This window comes from Rhinatrema bivittatum, chromosome 5, assembly GCF_901001135.1.
Source record: "Rhinatrema bivittatum chromosome 5, aRhiBiv1.1, whole genome shotgun sequence".
Classification (NCBI taxonomy): domain Eukaryota; kingdom Metazoa; phylum Chordata; class Amphibia; order Gymnophiona; family Rhinatrematidae; genus Rhinatrema; species Rhinatrema bivittatum.
In genome coordinates, this window is record NC_042619.1 from 363,876,793 (window position 1) to 363,894,016 (window position 17,224).

The following is a 17,224-nucleotide window of genomic DNA, read 5'->3' on the forward strand; positions in this document are numbered from 1 at the left end:
TGACAGCTAGGCTGGCTCTCCAGGAGCTTAAAACTACTAAACATGGTCCCCCCAGTGGTTATATGTATGAAATACAACAATTCTGGCACTTATTGCAAAGTGCAAAAAATGTATCACAATTTGCACTATCTTAGCACTTTTCATAGGTATTAGCTCAAATTGCAATAAACTGCCTATTACCATAAAACATGCCCCTTTTCCTATCGCATGCGATATTTAGTGCATTTTGATAAATCCAAGCCTTAGTTTGAATCTTAAATTCTTTGCTAATTAATTGATCACATTTTTCATCCGATAAATGTAAAAATTATGATTTTCTCTTTTACAGCTCAAATGATTAGCCTTAATGATAATGAAAAAATATTGTAAAAGATAAATGTGTGCAGTATGAGCTTAAAAAGGGTTTCAGGAGGTTGGCTCAGTGGCAGAGCTTTCAGGAGGACCTGGGTTTGCTTCCCAGGTGATGACTTTGCTCCTCATGCCAGTTGGTGCTGGGGACCCAACTTATGGAATTCAATGCCTCTTGAAATAAGGTTGCAAAAAAACTTCAAACTATTTAAAGGAAATGTGAAAACATGGCTGTTTAAACAAGCGTTTTACAAAGAAAACGGAGAAAGTAAATAAAGGCAAGCATCATGAAAGCAACACTCAGCCAGTACCACTGGTCTGGTCACGGACCACCCTGTCCTACTTCCGCGGGAGCGGGACCAGTGCAGGAAGGGTGCGAGGAACTGAAGAAGTAGACACAGGCAAAGTTCAAGGTAACAGAAGACTCAGGAAAGGCACAAGGTAATCAGAAGACTCAGGCAAAGCACTAGGATGAGACTGTGACGCAGCGCACCCTACACAGTCCACCCGCGGGACTGGTCACGGACCACGCTGGACTCGAGGAGCCTCTAGACGAGATGTGGAGCAATGAAGAGGAACATGTCTCAGAAGCTGTAAAGGCCTGCACCAAGGCGCGCTCTACTCAGCCACCAGTGGCTGGTCGCGGACCACGCTGATGGTACAGGTTCTGGCAGAGTCTTTGGCACAGACGGAGCAAGCACCAGGGACTCCGTAGACCAGGGATAAAGACAGAAGCGGAAGTCTCCCGGAGGCTAGGGCTGCAGAGGTGAAAGAGGCATTGCACCATGAAGCGCCCTACTCAGCCCGCCCGTGGGGCTGGTCGCGGACCACGACATGGCACGCCAGGAAGAGTGGCATCGAGGAACCAGGGGTGCAGGATAACTGGTCAGGATCACGGACATCAGGATCAGGAGAAACAACAACTAGACTGGATCACGGACATCAGGTTCAGGAGAACAAACATCTGGACTGGAACACGGATTACTGGATCAGGAGACAGACCTTAGACTTGGATCACGAACATCAGGCAGACATCTGGACTGGAACATAGACATCAGGACAGGGCGAGGAGCTCCAACAAAAAACAGGAAACACAGGACCTTGAAGAAGTGCTGGAACAAGGATGACTCCTGGAGCGAAGGACAGCAGGATCCCAGGAGTGACCAACTCCTTGCGAAGGCAAAGCTGGAATGGACGCTGAGCTCTTTTGTAGGGCTGAAGAGGACAACGCCCAGGGAGGGGTCAACAGAGGACCACACCTGGCTGGCCCTTGAAAAACAGGCGAGAGGCGTGCGCCCGCACCTATGGAAGCTGGAAAAGCAAGAGCTGGAAGCTGGTGGCATCCTCAGCCACGTGGAAGGCCCGAGGAAGCAAGGCAGGTAGTGGAGCAGCCCTGTCCAGAAGCTGGAGAGATAGCAGGCTGCAGGAGCTGCTCCATGCCGTGAAGAAATCAAGCAGAGTGAGTAAGGAGGCTGCAGGCACCAACAGGGACAGCCTCCCTGCCGGCCAAGAACCCCGGCTGAAGCAGGCACCGGCAGGGATGACCTCCCTGCCGGCTGAAGACCCCGGGAAGGCTTGCAGTGCGTCAGGAGGCCCAGGAGCGGCAGCGGGGATCCTGACCGCGAAGGAGAGCTCATGGCGGGTCGGCCCTGCCGCGCAGGGCCAAAGGCAGCTGGAGAGGAGCCCAGGTACAGCAGCACGACTGCCTCAAAGGCCGCAGCGCCAGCGGCCCAACCGGCCGAGTGGAGGTAAGAGCCTGCCCACGCTCCTCGCGGGCAGGATCGCAACATTAACGACGGTATATAAAATGTTGTGGAGGCAGCATTCACAGTTATTGGGGAAGAGAGAGAGGTCCAGTCAACGCTCAGCAGCAATATGTAGGGACCAAAGTTAGCACTCAGAATCACTGAGTTCTAGAGGGAGCCCTGATGTGCGGCTTCTGCCTGAGGATTGTAACTGCAGCGAATGGACTCTATGAACCGGTAGGAGATAGGAAAGAGAGAGAAAATTCCCAGGTGGTTGTAAATGTGGACGCCTAGGGCACCAGATCCCAACCTTCCTTCTGACTGAGCTGGAAGCTCAACGGCACAGGCAGAAACTGCCAAGCCAAAAAAAAAAAAAGAAAAATTTTCTTCGTAATTAATTGGTGGAATTAAATTATTCCTTCTGGTGCAACATGTAAATATGGAGCATGTTTATGGTCTGCGGACCATCTACACTAGGAATTTTGTCCCAGGCAAATGTAAGAAACTCCCTTTGTAAATCAGATTATTTGTGCCTTACTAATAATCCAAAGTTCATAGAGGGTCATAGTGAATTAATAAACTATTATTTTACTCTCTAAAATATGGTATGCTATTCGAAAACTGCATCTGAATTGTTTCCCTTAACACTATACAAAGCTGCACTTGGTACAACTCTCCATTTCTTGTTCTATGTGCAAGAAGTATTATGTTCAAATGCCTGGACCTCATGTGCTGATGTTGCTGGAGCATTAAGGAGGCATATAATTAACTAGTCACATAGATATATTTTGCTGTATTATGTGTTGTAGAGTTCTAGTAGTTGTTTTGGTCCTTGAGAAAAATGGTGTCTTTTTAGGTTGTGGTACTTTTTAAAGGACCAGTGAAAAAGATATAGTACATGAGTTTTCAAGACCTCATAGGCGGCCATCTGTTTAAGTTAGTCATGGGGTGATCAAGGCATTCTCCAAAGAAACTGTATATATAGAATAATGACAGTGTAAAATTCTCTGCTCTCCTACCAACCATCTGCCCTCCTCAAACTGTCTGCAAAATGTTGAGTGATGCAGGATATAGGAGCCCTGGCAGGACCCAGGGAACCTGGCCACCACATTCACATCACAATGACCTGCCCATTCAGTGAATAAAAGTGTTACTATTCTTACGTACCTGTTGACTTTCCAGACACTACACATGCACAACATGTGCAATCAATACCATTTATTGCATTTGGTAGGTTTGCTGTATAATAGAAGTGTCTTTTAAAGTGCTGCCATGCTGTCCCTTCACTAGGAAGAAAGGTAGGCTTCCTAGTGTGTCTTTTAGAGCCTGTAGTATTTAGCTGAAATGGCTGGGAAAAGTGGACTGAAACATTCCGGCTACTACAGCCACAGCAAACCAAAAAGCTTTATGAGACCTGTCTTCCAAGTTCTCATATAAATCCTGTATGGCCTGTACCTTTGGATGACCCCCACCCAAATATCAAGCAGAGTTGTCCTCTGCCTGAAATTCCTGGACCTTCACAAATCATGCTTCATCCTCTCTAAACATTCCTCTTCTCTTCTTCCCCCCTTCTGATCTGGTTTCTTTTCTCCCTACCTTTCCCTGTCTTGTTTTGTCCTGCAGCCACAGTAGCACTTAAGTTTCCATCTTCTCCACAAAAGTGTATCTTTTATATCTGGGGATAATCAGCCTCCAGCAAGTGAGAAAGCTTTTGACTTAATTTCAGTACAATATTTATCATGGTTTACTAATTACCACTGCACTATTTAATTATGTGTAGTAGGAGAAGTTGAGATTAATTCTTTAGTACATACAGCAATAGCAGTTTTGTGCTAAAACTCATATTTATTTAATATGATGAACCTGTTACTATCATTCAATACATTAACGCCTTTGCTTTGAAAACTATGTGGGTAATTTTCAAAAGCATATACGCATGTAAGACAGTTTTTTGAAAATTACTCTGGGGGCTGTACAGAAGTGAAATTACATGTACTTTTAAGCATATTGCAAAAAGGTATTCCTGGGTGCAGAGTTGGGACAGGGAAATTTTATGTGTTTACTTTCAATTTTTGAAAACATGCATGTAAATGTCTGAGTGGACATCGGTACCTACTCCTGTGCTATGCTAAGATGTGCACAATCCCACTAATTTTCAAAGCGGACTTAACATCCGCAAGCTGTTAGAAAATTGGGCTATTTATGCATCGTTTTTGACAAAAATGGCATTTTTCAACTTTTTAATTATTTTTTTGCAGAAATATGATGCCATGAACTATAAATAACTGAAATAACTGTGAATAACAAACAATGCTTGAGCAAAGCTTTAGGCATCCTGGTCAAATTGTATGTTTCAGGTTATCTCTAAGGAGTAGATTTTCTAAATTTGCGTGATCGCGTACTTTTGTTCGCTCAGCAGGCGCAAACAAAAGTACGCTGGATTTTATAAGATACGCGCGTAGCCGCGCGTATCTTATAAAATCCGGGTTTGGCGCGCACAAGGGGGTGCACATTTGCGCACCGAGCCCAGCGCGCGCTGCCTGTTCCCTCCGAGGCCGCTTCGATTTCGGAGCGGCCTCGGAGGGAACTTTCCTTTGCCCTCCCCCACCCCCCCGGTCCTATCTAAACCCCCCCCCCCCTTACCTTTGTTCCATGATTTACGCCTGCTAAAAGCAGACGTAAATCTGCGCGCGCCAGCGGGCTGCTGGCGCGCAATTACCCAACCCAGGGGCTGGTCTGGAGGCCTCGACCACGCCCCCGGGCCAGCGCCCGCCCCCACAACGCCGCGTCACGCCCCTGAAACGCCGCGTCATTTTAGACGCGCCCCCGACACGCCCCTTTTAGAAAGCCCCGGGACTTTTTTTTTTTAAATAACAATTTTTATTGAGTGGATAATACATAGAAATAACATTATCATGCTGACCCGAAATACATGCAGCAAAGTACAAATACAAACAACCATCGGCCAAGGGTAAAACAGAACCACTCTAATATCGGTATCCTTGTGCCGCCAATTCTCATTCATAAACCACCAGGGAAACCCGCTATAATCATCCGGTCAGGTAGCGTTGGGGATGCTGAACTCTGATACATCCCTCTCATCAATGAAGTCATTTTAGACGCGCCCCCGACACGCCCCTTTTAGAAAGCCCCGAGAATTACGCGCGTCCCGGGGCTCTGCGCACGCCGGCGGCCTATGCAAAATAGGCGCACCGGCGCGGGAGGGCCCTGCGCGCGTAAATCCAGTTGGATTTACGCGCGCATTTAAAATCTGCCTCTAAGTGAATAGAAGCTGATGCAGCCTCTACACAGTACAAAGTTTAACATGCAAAATATATATATATATATATATATATATATATATATATATATATAAGAAGGCACCCTACTGTGTATCAACGGAAAAAACATATGAAGTGCAAATAAAAACTCAATGGGCCGGATTTTAAAAGGGTTACGCACGCAGGGCCTATTTTAAAAAGGCCCGGTGACACACGTAAAGCCCTGTCCGACAGAGCAGCTCCCTCCCAGGCCACTCCAATTTCAGAGTGGCCTGGGAGGGAACAGAGGAAGGCAGCGCGGCTTGGCGCACACAAGGTGCACAATTGTGCACCCCCTTGCGCTCACCGACCCCAGATTTTATAACAGGCGCACGCATCTTATAAAATTGGGCGTACATGTGTGTGCGCCGGGTAGCGTGCGCACAAGTAGGCTGCACATGCTTCTTTTAAAATTTACCCCAATTTATAGAACTTGGTATCAAAATTATATTTGCCCTTTGGAGAAGTAAATCTGCTTTCTCCTGCCCACAGTAGGCTCCAGACAGGATTAGACTGCAACGCTATATGTTAAATGTTACAAAAATAAAATTAGAGAAATCTGTAAGGAGTCACGGCAAAAAGGAACTCTTTCTGCAGCCAGTTTGAATAAGGGACATTGATTCCATGTTAGACGAGTCCAGGTCAGAAATACCATATATTGTGTCTCATGTTTTATGTGTGTGATTTTATATTGGAAACTGCTCCGATATTACTGTGAGTGGCAATATAGAAGTATCTTTAAATAAATACAATAAATATATCTCAAAACATCTACCCATATATAAATCACAGTACAATCCCAAACTCGTAGTACAAAAATTAGTAATCTTCTTGTAGAATGATTGTAGAATGATTCACAATGAAAGTGCTCCTGTTTCCATACACTCAACATGGCCAGGGTTTCGCCAGTTAAACTGTCTTCAGGGGACAAATAAACATTTTACTGTAATAGAATAAATACAGTAATTATAATTCACTAAATAAAACTAACTCAAGAGTTCAAAGAGACATCTCCACATACCACTTTTTACACTTCCAGCCTCACTTTTAAAATAGTGGTGCATTCAAAAGAACGCCGCTGACAAACCCCTTTAAACCTATCAGCGAAGCATAACATGTTCCTATTCACCAAATGTGTTAAAAAAATTAACTTAAAGGCAAAATACCCTACTACTTTCTTTCATTGTTAGACCATGTGGATACACAGCACCTAATTTGTATATCCACATTTGTTTGTGTCTAAAAATTAAATCATAATTTCCCCCATGAGATCTTGCAAGGGGTTTCCCTAGTACAGAAAGTTTGAAATGTTCCAAAGAATGCTATATTGCTAAACAGTGCTATTAAAATCCTTTTAGCGAAGAGGAAGAGTAGCCTAGTGGTTAAAGCAGCAAACTACAAAGCAGGGAAGCCAGGGTTCGAATCCCACTGCCACACCTTGTGACCTTGCATAAGTCACTTCACTCTTCATTGCTTCAGGTACAAAGTCAGATTGTACCTGAATGTAATCTACTTTGAAGTGGCCTGAAAGGCAGAACCTCAATAAATAAATTCTTACCTACATATAGTACATTACAAGGACACCACATCATATGTATCTTACCCTTTATTTCAAAAGAAGTCCAAATATTTTGAAAACAATATTTTGTTATTCAAGTGTCTACAAATCAGTTTTTCAATAATAACTGGGGATTGTGAAGGTCATTCCAAAACCTTCATTTTTCTTTCTTTAAGCTACTTACTGGTTGAATATTAGGTATGTTTTAGATCGTTATCTGTTGAAATATCCAGTCCTTTTTCAGTTTCTTCACCAACTATGGAACATTGGCTTCTAGGATATATTGAGATTTAATTGAATCCATTCTTCCTTCCACTTGCACAATAATTCCTGTGTCACTGGCTGTCAGACAACCCCAAAGCATAATAGATAAACCCCCATGCTTAATGGATGACATGGTGTTCTTTTCTTCTTATGCTTCAACCTTTTTTCTCCAAATGTATCTTGTGTGGTTGTGGCCGAACTGTTTAGATTTAATTAATTTTAGTTTCATCAATCCAAATCATTTTATTCCAAAAAGATTCAGGTTTTCAAGGTTTTGTTTTGCATACTTTAGACAATGATATTTATGATGAGGTTGTAGAAAACATATCATTCTGACAATTACCCCATGCAGATAACTGTTATATATACAACACAGTACTGTGGATATGTGAACAGTGGCAGCTAAATTTTTCAGCATGTCATTTGCAGTAATCTGTAGGTTATGTTATGCAAATCATGACCATTTTTCAGGCTGTTCTATTAGAGATTTTTCTTGATTTTACAGGTCTTGTTCTCAATAGTTCCATATAATTTCCATTTCTTAACAATGTTTCTGATAGTTGAAATTGCTAGCTGGAAGCATTTAGAAAGCTTTTTATAGCCATCCCCTGCTTTGTAAGAGTGAATTGTCATAATTTTTAAATGTTCAGAGAGCTGCTTAAAGGAGCCAATACTTGTTGAAAGTTGACAGAACAACAATCAGAGTTGGAATATTTTTTAAACCATAGAATTGTTTTCACCTAACTAATTAAAGACCTAACAAGTCAATCAACTTTTTGGGCCTAATTAACAACTATTTAAAAAAATAGTAATGAATCAAGTGGAAGGGTGTCTAAATATTTGCATATGCCATATTTATTATTTTAAATCTTTTAAAATCAGAAATAGTAATTTTGCATTTAACATTGCAGGAACGTGTTTAACTTTGTACCGTGAAAAGGTCATGTCAGCTTCTGTTCACTAAAAGATTCATTAAAACATACAATTTGATCAAGAGTGTCAAAATATTTATCTATAAATGTTTGTCAACACAAGCACCAGCAATTCAAGGGGCACTAATGCTGTTCAAAGTAAATTTGATAATATTATATTTCTTTGTTGAAAAACATAAAAATGTTGGAAAAAGAATTGCTTTATAAAGGATAATATTGAATGGAAGGGGAAAACAAAAAGGACATAAGTCTTCTGTACTCCAGAGTAATTTTACAGGTAATGCTATATGATTTCCTGTTGGACAATTGAGCCTTCAGCTTTATTACATTTATTTTACAAGATTTAGTTGCACAGTAAATATATTTCGTAGTTACATTTGGACTCAGAAACAATCATGTAAAGACATTTATTTGTGCAATTATTAAATAAATTTCCCGGAACATTAAATAAGCTTCAAGGAAGCATTATATGTAGTTATCTATTAAAATGTTTAAGCACTGTCGTAAAATTAAAATACAGTGATGTGATATCCAACCAATTGGGTATCATTATCATAGTTAGTAGATTAAAGAGCCTTTAATATCACCAAAGCATTGCTGTCAAAATAGCCATATTTACATCTTTGTAAAATAAAATATCATTCATATGTGGTACCAACAATATGCATGAATTATCTAATATGCATAAGATTTGCAGTCACTTCTTAGATGTCAGGTAATGGAGATGCCTTACCCAATTTGTTACGTCTCACTGTACTACTCATGAGTGATGGCATCTCTTCTGAATCATAATCAGTAGAATTAATATTTTTATCTATCCTGGCTTTGGGTGTGTTCTTTCTGTAGTATAGGTGTACCCAATGGTTAATGTGGCTGGATATCCTGATGAATGAATGACATCTTCCAACTGAGTTACAGTGAAAAGCTTTAATTTCTCACTTTTTTGCCACATTTAATGGGTTTTTTTTTTAAGGGACTGTTAAACATGGGGCAGATTTTAAAATGTATGCGCGCGGCCTACATTTGCGCGCACTACCCGGCGAGCACAAATGTACGCTGGATTGTATAACATGCGCGCGCAGCTGTGCATATGTTATAAAATCAGGGGTTGGTGCGCACAATGGGGTGCACACTAGTGCACCTTGCACGCTGCGAGCCCTCCGGGAGACCCAGCTGGCTTTCCCCGTTCCCTCCGAGGCCGCTCCGAAATCAAGCCATATGCTAGTAAGGGGTCAGTTTATTATGTTGTGCTGAAACAGTATGGGGTAGATTTTCAAAGGGTTACGCGCGTAACTCCCGAAAACCTACCCCAAATCCCCCTTGCACGCGCCCCGGACGTGTGTAAGTCCCGGGGCTTTCCTGGGGGGCGCGTCATTCGGGGGCGGAGCCGTGGGCGAGGTTTCGGCCTGGGGGCGTTTTAGGGGCGTGGCCAAGGCTTCCGAAACAGCTCCCAGGCCGGGGAATCATGCGCGAGATACGCCTGCCTCTGGTAGGCGTAACTTTTAAAACAAAGGTAGGGGCTGTTTAGATAGGGCTGGGGGGGGTGGGTTAGGTAGGGGAAGGGAGGGGGTGGAGGGAACGGAGGCAGGCTGCATGGCTCGGCGCGCGCAGGCTGCTGATTTTGGGCAGCCTTGCGTGCGCCAACCCCGGATTTTAAAGGATACGTGCGGCTACGCGCATATCTATTAAAATCCAGCGTACTTTGCTTGCGCCTGGTGCGCAAACAAAAGTACGTGCGGGCGTTCTTTTATAAAATCTACCCCTATGAGAATATGCTGCTTTATCACCACAAAATTCCTGTGGATTTACTAAACGGTTGTACCTGTGTACTGCAGTTCAGTAAATCCCGCAGGAATTTTCCTCACTTTGCTATAGCTGGGAAAATTGTGTTTCTGGCCATGGCAATGTGTGATGGCAGCCCCTCATTCTGGGGCTGCAGTCTTTAAAGTGGCTGCCAGTGGTTGTTAAAGTTTTCCCACCCACCTACCTATAGAAAAAATGTCCCTGGTGGACTGTAGGCTAAGTGGCTGTCTTACCCCTTGACACACACCCCCTCCGCCCATCCTAGTGCATAACTATAAAAATAAAGCGCCCCTCCCCATCCCTAGCGCTGTAACTCTGCAACTCTGCCTCTTGTAAAACAATTTTAAAAAATCCAGACCCTCAGCTTATCCCATTTTTTTTTTTGGGGGGGGGGGGGGTATTGAGGCAGGAGCAGTCTCCACTCACTCCTGCCCTGCCTGCACATCTTGGAATATGGTGCCTGCTGATCTGAACCTCTCCTTTTCCATTCATACGGAGCAAAAGAGCCCCCGGGATCAGCCGGTGCCTTTTTCTAAGATGTCACCGGTGGGCTAGGAACAAGTGGAGATCGCAGGCAATAAATCTTTTAATTCAATAAATGCTGTGGGATGGGGACCTACTCCCCAAGAGAGGAGGTGGATGTTTTTCAAGAGGGTACTTACAGGACCCAGTTGCAGCGCTTGAAGACGGGGATTTTATTTTTACATTTACAGGCCTTATTTACTTTTGTGATAAGCTGCTGTGTCGTTGCAAAATGTGTGCCAATGAACATTAAGATGCATTAAATGCAGATAGCTCATGTTAATTGGCAAATAACACTGCTTAGGAGATAGGCCTTCTTTTTACTAAAGGTCTTCTCCCATTGTGCTTCTATAGGGAAAATGTTTAGAAAATAAGGCCCTAACTGAGTTTTCAGGATTTATTGTGTTTGATCCATTAATTTTGAAATTCTCCTTCACTACTTGCTACTGCTTTTCGTTTTTATATGTGCTATACAACATATGCAGCGCTAGAGTCCATGACTATATCTTTACACTCCGGAGTTGTAGAAATACCTCTCATCATTCATCGTTAGAAAGGATAAGCTTTTATGTAATCAACAGTTATCACATACAGTTTTGGCCCTTTAAGACTGCTATAGATACAAAATATGCATACTTCTATTTGTTGGAAAGAGAGTGGGCATTTATATACTGCATTTATCTATCTTAGCACTTTGTTTATCTTTAATTACTGTGCCTGGTTAAAATTAATTAGGAAATGATTTACATATTAGGATTTTATTTGCTTGCATACCCTGAGATGGCCTATTGGATTGGCCAATACAAGTATTTCTTGAGAACCGAGCCCCAAAACATTAAGATGTGTAAAATGTTTGTTGGGGTATGTCTGAATAGAAAAGAAGTGATTAAATTATTTATGATATATTTTCCTTAAAGGAATCTAAACTTGATTTTCATTTGAAAACTGCCACTTACCCTCCATGAACTTAGTGCAAGATCATGCTAAGGTTCTTGCTAGTGCAAATAAAAATAATGAAAATAAATGTATGTTGTATGTAAATGTTCTGTATATTTTTCGTTTATGAAAGACAACCAACAAAATTATTTTTTATAGAAACCAATTGAGATTTTAGTTACTAATTGCAGTCTTGAGAATTTTCTAGAGTGCATAGGAATAAATAGAATTATTTTGGTATATGTTTGTTAATGAATAAATGTTTCAGTTCTGTAATTTTGTTCAAATTGTACTATAGCCCTGGTGTTTAAAACATTGTTTAAATCTGTCTCACAGTTCCTAGCTGAAAAAGTGTAAATTCAGCTATAGTGTTTGGTTGTTGAATAAATGCTTGTTGCACATCAGTTTTATGTATAAATGTTTATTTAGAGTAACTTTTTACTGGATCATTAATTTTAGATAGTTTAAAATATTGTATAGTCTGTACTAATTAGTATGTATATTCAGTGGGGCGGATTTTAAAAGCCCTGCTCGCGTAAATCTGCCCGGATTTATGTGATCAGGGCCTTGCGCGCCGGCGCGCCTATTTTCCTATTTTCCATAGGCCTGCCGGCGCGCACAGAGCCCCGGGACTCACGTAAGTCCCGGGGTTTTTTGTCGGGGGCGTGTCGGGGCGGGGCCAATCGACGCGGCATTTTGGGGGCGGGATGCGGCGTTTCGGGGGCAGGCTCGGGGGCGTGGTTTCGGCTCGGGGCGGTCCGGGGGCATGGCCATGCCCTCCAGAACCGCCCCCGGGTCTTGTCTTGGCGCACCAGCGGCCCGCTGGCGCGCGTGGATTTACGTCTCCCTCCGGGAGGCGTAAATCCGTGGACAAAGGTGGGGGGGGTTTAGATAGGGCCGGGGTGTGGGTTAGATAGAGGAAGGGAGGGAACTGAGGCAGGCTGCGCGGCTCGGCGCGCGCCGGCTGCCCAAAATTGGCAGCCTTGCACGCGCCGATCCTGGATTTTAGCAGATACGCGCGTACTACTAAAATCCAGCGTACTTTTGTTTGCGACTGGTGCGCCAACAAAAGTACGCGAACGCGCATTTTTTAAAAATCTACCCCAGTATGTATGTTTTCTACAGAAATATCATTTTGCAGTCAATTCTAAATGCATTTTGATCATAGAATAACCTATGCAAATATTGGAGAAATCGTGAAGTTCAACTTCTATAAAAAAAAAAAAAATTAAAAAAAATACTTCCCCTTAAAAATAATTATCAGCTGCTGTTCAGATTTTACAAGAAAGTAATTTCCCAAAACCTTTTTTTTTTTTTTCAAAAACATTTTTTGAAATGGAAAACCTCAGAGAACCAGGTGTGTAAGCTATAGTGAAAACACCAAAATCTTTCATGACTGTCATTTTTATCATTGATAAATAAAAGAAATAAGCACCAACTTTCATTTTCAGGTGCTTAAATATCTTCACCATCTCAGCCTTTAGGTGGTTTAATATTAAAAGTCCATTTACTTTTTTTTTTTTTAATTTATACTGATAGAATATGTTGCGGACCCTTACCTCCATGCTCCTGGACCTACTCCCGCTTCTGGGGGCCTGGTTTGCTCCCTGTTCAGCGGCATCCCCATGGGGGCTGCGCCCTGGGAAGCTTCCCATGGACGCCCTGCTTCTAGGCGCGCACGCGCGCCACTTGGACGCTTTTCTAGGCTGTTTTCCGCCAGTGGTGACTCTGCCCAGTTCCTGATGTCAGACGCCGCGGCCTTGATAAGCCGGCCATGGACAGTCTTCGCCTTGCAATGGGCTTACCTCCTGGTTCCCTGTTGCGTTGTGCCCCGGAGTGAGTGACCTCGCTACTCGCCCCGTTCCTGCTTCCCTGCTACAGTACCTGCTTGGTTCCTGCTTCCCTGCTACAGTACTTGCTTGGTTCCTGCTTGCTTGCTACAGTTCCTGCCTGGTTCCCGTACCAGAGTCTTGCTACAGTTCCTGCCTGATTCCAGAACCCGAACCCTGCTACAGTACTTCTACTGTCCTAGTCTGGTTCCAGTACCCCGTCCTGATCAACAACTCGCCTAAGTCCCAGCGGTTGGGCTCCTATGGGCTCCTCCCGGGGGAGTACCAGCTTCCAGGGCGAAGAGCACCTCTACGTCCTGTCTGAACATCTGCCTCCTGGCCTGCCACATACTAGAGACATTGACCACCTTTCCCAGTCTCCTGCAGGTCGGCCTAAGGGTCCACTAAACTGAGACTCCATAAAAGAATATGTTCAGTTGCTTCCAGTAAACTACTTGGATGTCAACATTCAGTATTTTTCACAAGCCATTCCAATAGCTGTATCAAATGGTTGTACTATATAGTCCATTGCAATTGTGAGGTTTTATTTAGTTGACCTGGGGTAAGATAAATTTGGTACATAGTCATAAGAGGTAAATTTTAAAAAGGGATTGATTCCAAATTCCAGTGCCAAAAGTCAGAAATAAAAATTATGATGTCATGGGCATTAAGGTTTGATCTTTACATTCTAAGTTATCCCTATTTGCAGATGACATTTTATTCATTTTATCCAACCCTCTTTCAGGGGATAATGCATGAAGTGAAACAGTTTATTGCGGTTTCCAGTTTCAAAATTAATCTTGACAAATCAGAACTATTGAATATCTCTACTCCTGATGCTTTAGCAACTTTGATTCATAGGAAGTTTCCTTTAAAATGGGCCAAAGAAAAACTCAAGTACTTGGGAGTGTATCTTTTTAATCTAATTGTGGATTTATTTCTCTCAAACCCCTCCTTAAGAAACACAACTTAGACCCTAGTGAACTAGCTAATTTTCGCCCTATATCGAATCTTCCATTCTTAGCCAAAATCACAGAAAAGGTGGTTAACACCCAGCTCTCAGAGTATTTAGAAGATTACAATATACTATATCCTTCACAGTATGGTTTCCGCAAATCACGCAGTACAGAAACCCTGCTCATCTCCCTAACTGACCATATTATTATGGGACTTGACAAAGGACACTCTTTTCTGCTAATCCTCTTAGACATATCAGCGGCGTTCGATACTGTCAACCACGCCATTCTCCTGAATCGTCTATTAGACATAGGCATCTCAGGACAAGTCTACAACTGGTTCAAGTCTTTCCTTAGTGATAGAAGCTTCAAGGTCAGAATAAATAATAAAGAATCACCACCAACAAATTCATCACTAGGAGTACCTCAAGGATCCTCCCTGTCCCCCACACTTTTCAATATCTACCTCCTCCCCTTGTGCCAATTGTTAACAAGTCTCAACCTTATTCACTACATTTACGCAGATGATGTGCAGATCCTGATCCCCATAACGGAATCCATTACCAAATCACTCTCGATCTGGAACAACTGTCTACAATCTATCACTAGTCTCCTCAACAGTTTAAATTTGGTCCTCAATGCTAACAAGACTGAACTCCTTCTCATTTCCGCCAACCAAAACAACATCCAATCACAGACCCATCATAACCATGCCCTCACTCATACTCAGGTTAGAGACCTGGGGGTAATACTCGATAACCGTCTTAACCTAAAGAGTATGATTAACACTATCACCAAAGACTGCTTCTTCAGACTACAGGTATTAAAAAGACTCAAACCTCTCTTATATTTCCACGACTTTAGGACAGTTCTTCAATCCTTGATATTTGCCAAAATAGACTACTGCAGCGCTCTCCTCACAGGTCTACCCAGCTCAACCATTAAGCCACTTCAGATGATACAAAATGCTGCTGCCAGAATCCTAACAAGCACCAAGCGGAGTGATCATATTACACCCATCCTCCGAAATCTACACTGGTTACCAATCAACCACAGAGTCCTTCACAAATCTTTATCATTAATACATAAATCCATCTACGATCTCCTTTATCTCGACCTTGAAATTCCATTAAAACTCCATACTTCTAATAGGCCAATGAGAGAAATATCCAAAGGAACACTACAAGCCCCTCCAACCAAAGCCACGCGACTCATTGCATCCAGGGACCGAGCATTTTCAACAGCAGCCCCAGCTATCTGGAACAACCTCCCTGCTGAACTCAGGTTGGAACCTTGCCTGCTAACTTTTAAAAAAAAACTCAAAACGTGGTTGTTCCGCCTAGCCTTCCCAGAACCCTGGGATACACATTAGACTTTATCTACTCACGAACAATTATACGAACAATTATACCTCCCCTCATCTGATTCCTGGACAGCATGGATACCAACTCTAACATGTGGACTAATTCTCTTCTGAACTATCTCTAGTCCGGAATTTGTTATTTCTCTTTTCTTTACTTAACTTTATCTCTTTTCTTCCAGCTACCTAAGCTTCCAAGTTCACGGTCCTCGTTTAATGTAACTTTGTCTCTTCCTTTACCTAATTATTTTTATCCCTGTTCGATGTAAACCGTCCTGATATGGTATTTAACCATGAAGGTCGGTATAGAAAAATGTTAAATAAATAAATAAATAAATAAATATTTAATTTAAATTATATCCTCTTGGTTAAGGCTATTATGCAGGATCTAGAAAAACGGGATCAATATGGGTTCTCCTGGTTGGGGCGAATTGCAATTATTAAAATGAATGTGCTTCCCAGGTTTAACTATGTATTCTTAACACTCCCAATTGCTATCTCCTCATCTATGTTGAAATCATGGCAAAAGAAACATTTTTATTTCATCTGGAGACACAGACCTCCTAGGGTTTCTCGGGGGATCATGTACCAACCCAAGGTCAGAGGTGGTTTATATGTTCCCAATCTAACTTGGTACTTTGCAGCTTTTCAATTGAGAACAATTATTGATTGGAACAGGAAGATAATGGTAAAGCAGTGGGTACAGTTGTAACAGTCCTTTATTGGATTAATGCCTCTACAGGCTTTACCTATTTTATCTTACACATGTATTCCTTCATAGAGATTTCCTGGCCAGTTAACCAATGAGTGCCTTCTCAGATTGGCAGGATAAGAGGCTGATATGTGTGGAACATTTGATTGAGGGGGGTAAGTTTCTGACTTTCCATGAACTAGTTCATATGTTTGGACTACAGGTAAAGAAAAAAATTCCCATTTTCTCAATTAAGGCATTTCTTAACCTCCATAAATATTAGTGCTTTGATAGATAAGGGGAAAAAGCATATACTATAAAAGGAACTGTTTCCAAAGTATATGGGCTATTAAATATTCACTACAGGCTCCATTGAAACATATTGTAGCCTGGGAAAGAGATCTTGGTCAATCATTGGCTTAGGATGAATGGGATCTCTCTTTTTTCCATACTAGTAAGGGTTCTATTTCTACTACAGTATTGAAAAATGGATATAAGGTATTACTCAGATGGTATCTGACCCTGGAGAAGGTGTGTAAGATGTATCCTCATGGGAATGATAGAAGCTGGTGGGGTTGCAGTGGGAGTACTGAGAGATTACCTTGCTGGTGGCTGAAAGGAATCAGTAAGTTTTGCTTGGGAAATTTTTTTTTTTAAGTATTGGAGAGAAGTAAACTATTGGGGTATATTATTTAGTGTGTTTGTGTGTTTGTGCTTTTAATAGTCAGTAAGGCAGCTAATAAGCAGAAGTTAGTGTGTTTATTTTTAAATAGTAAGGCAGCTAATAAGCAGGTTAGTGTGTTTATTTTTAAAAGTCAGTAAGGCAGCTAATAAGCAGAAGTTAGTGTGTTTGTATAGATGGGATACATCCAAGGGTGCTAAGGGAACTTAGAGATATCCTGGCAGCTCTGCTGGCTGACCTTTTCAATGCTGTTTTAGATTTGGGAATATTTCTGGAGG